Source organism: Bufo bufo, chromosome 2 (assembly GCF_905171765.1).
Source record: "Bufo bufo chromosome 2, aBufBuf1.1, whole genome shotgun sequence".
Classification (NCBI taxonomy): Eukaryota; Metazoa; Chordata; class Amphibia; order Anura; family Bufonidae; genus Bufo; species Bufo bufo.
Genome location: NC_053390.1, coordinates 151,894,545 through 151,897,580, shown reverse-complemented (window position 1 = coordinate 151,897,580; position 3,036 = coordinate 151,894,545). Strand labels below are relative to the sequence as shown.

General features: G+C 49.1%; 1 pseudogene; it reads left to right on the top strand.

The window, feature by feature from the left end:
- Window positions 1–296: 296 nt before the first annotated feature.
- Window positions 297–2,309, top strand: LOC120990744 (annotated as a pseudogene).
- Window positions 2,310–3,036: the final 727 nt, after the last annotated feature.

The following is a 3,036-nucleotide window of genomic DNA, read 5'->3' as shown; positions in this document are numbered from 1 at the left end:
CTGAACTACTATAGAGACATCCTATGTAGTCAGTTGGTCGCTGCCTATCTGTGCCATCGTCCATCCTCTCACAGGTCTGACCAGGGAGGCCCTCTGCGCTCACGTTCCTCTGCCATGGTTGCTGTGGCAGGGTGAGGGGTAGGAGCAGTTCCAGCTCCATCAGCAGCAACTTGAGTCTAGAGTTGCTGATGAGTAGTTTTCTTCACCCGCCTAGTGAAGAAACTCCTCACCAGCAGCAGCAGGTGGACCTGGAGCCGGTAGCTGTTAAGTCACCGGGACTGGAGACTGCTACAAAAATGTGTGACATTGTGGTGGATGGCAGTCCAGTCCAAGCATTGTTGGATGAAGGGGGCGAGGAGAGCCTGGTACATGCCAGCTTGGCAGCTGGGGACTATGTGTTGGACAAAATGCTAAGTGTGCAGGACATTTATGGGGATAGCAAGAACTATCCTGTGGCTCTCACTGAGCATGAGACTCCAGTGGGAACTGGGACTTACAAACTTGGAGTTGCAATTACACTCATGCATGATGTAATGTTGGGCCGTGATTTCCCCTTGTGATTTCCCACTGTGGGAAACGTGCAGGAAAGTGCAACAGTGTTAGAGGATGTACCACACACATCAGGTGCGGATAAGCAGTCTCCACAGTGTTCTATGGTTATTGAGCTCGGGTGCAGGGTTGAAGAAGATGAACTACAAGCCACAAAGGATGCCAAGTTGCGCTTGGAATTTAACCTGCAAGCTATGAGGGCACAATTTGAGAGAGATCTGCAAGAACGTGAGGAGCAGAGTGAAGACAAGAAGAAACAACTTGTCAGACAAGTAAAAGCAATGGAAGCAGAGCTTGAAGATGAAAGGAAGCAACGTTCATTGGCTGTAGCAGCCAGAAAGAAGATCGACATGGTTCTAAAAGATTTAGGGGAACAAATTGACTCTGCAAATAATTATAGAGAAGAACTCATGAAACAACTGCGTAAATTGCAGGCGCAAATGAAGGATTACCAGAGAGAGTTGGAAGACACTAGAACATCCAGGGATGATATTTTAAGTTAGTCTAAAGAAAAGAAAAAGAAACTTAAAAGTCTGGAGGGGGAGATGATCCATATGCAGGAGGAGCTTGCTACGGCAGAGCGGGCCAAAAGGCAAGCCCAACAGGGTTATACTGAACTGGCCCACGACAGACTGAGAAAGGCTACTCTCCAGCTTGACCAGATGAATGCTGATCTGAAGGCAGAACGTAGTAATGCTCAGAAGAATGAGAATGCCCGTCAGCAATTGGAGCGACAAAACAAGGAGTTAAAAACAAAATTGCAAGAATTGGAAGACTCTATTGAAACCAAATTCAAAGCATCCATCACGGCCTTGGAAGCAAAGATCACCTGGAGGAACAGCTTGATACTGAAACAAAAGAAAGACAAGCTACAAATAAACAAGTCCGTTGCTCAGAAAAAAAGCTGCTAATCCAACTGGAAGATAAAAGGCACAATGCTGAACTGTATAAAGACCAGGCAGAGAAAAATAATGTTCGTATGAAACAGTTGAAGCGCCAAGTAGAAGAGGCAGAAAAAGAAGCACAGAAAACTGAAGTAGACACAGACAAAGTGCTTAAAAAGACCCTGGGTGGAACTCCCTCAGGCTTTCCTAAAGAGAACGGTGGTAATTCTACATCTGCTGTTGCGGCAGAGAAGAGCAGGGACTGCATTGTACGGGGAACCAACTATGTATCAGACATCTCTCATCTATTACGGAAGAAGGTAAATGGGAAACCTGAGGAGGAGAGTCCTCTGAAAGGGGCCACGAAGTCCAAGTCAGGACCTATTAAAAATTGGTCTGGATATGGTGGCGCTGCGTTGCCGGCCAAGGCAGAGAAGAAAGAAGAAGTTTCTGCTGAACAAGTTAAAAGGGCTGATGTGGATGTGGAGGCCAGGAGACTCATGGCCAGGGCCGGGCCGACACAGAGGCTGGGGAGGCTCCAGCCTCAGGGCGCAGGCCAGCTCCCCAGCCTCTGGGCGGCAGGCAGGCCACTGAGTTAGAAGATCCGATGGTATATTCTAACCCCCAGGCGTTCCCATGGTGACAGGGAGCTTGCCTGGGGGTTAGAATATACCATCGGATCTGAGTTTTCACGAGTGTTAAAACTCAAATCCGATGTTATATTCTAACCCCCAGGCTTTCCCATGGTGACAGGGACGCTTGCCTGGGGGTTAGAATATAAAGGGTCACGCCGCCCCCAGGAGCACATTTATAAACTAATCAGTAACTTTAACTTTATTAAAGTTGCTGATCTCTTTATTAAAGTTGCTGATCTAATCATTGCTGATCTCTTTACTTGAATATCTTACTCTGTCTCAGCTCCGGTAATAGCAGGCAGTGCGGGGGGCGGCGCTCACTCACTGACGTCACGCGCCTGCTCCTCCCACTGCTGTTACCGGAGCTAAGACAGAGTAAGGTATCCAAGTAAAGAGATCAGCAATGATTAAAGTTAAAGTTACTGATTAGTTTATAAATGTACTCCTGGGGGCGTCGGGGAGGGGGAACTGTGGATGGCACTGCTATGGGGAGGGGGATCTGTGTATGGCACTGCTATGGGAGGGGGATCTGTGTATGGCACTGTTTAGGGGAGGGGGATCTGTGGATGGCACTGTTTAGGGGAGGGGGGATCTGTGGATGGCACTGTTTAGGGGAGGGGGGATCTGTGGATGGCACTATTTAGGGGAGGGGGATCTGTGGATGTCACTGTTTAGGGGAGGGGGATCTGTGGATGTCACTGTTTAGGGGAGGGGGGTCTGTGGATGGCACCGTTTAGGGGAGGGGGATCTGTGGATGGCACTATTTAGGGGAGGGGGGATCTGTGGATGGCACTGTTTAGGGGAGGGGGATCTGTGGATGGCACTATTTAGGGGAGGGGGATCTGTGGATGGCACTATTTAGGGAAGGGGGATCTGTGGATGGCACTATTTAGGGGAGGGGGATCTGTGGATGGCACTGTTTAGGGGAGGGGGATCTGTGGATGGCACTATTTAGGGGAGGGGGAATC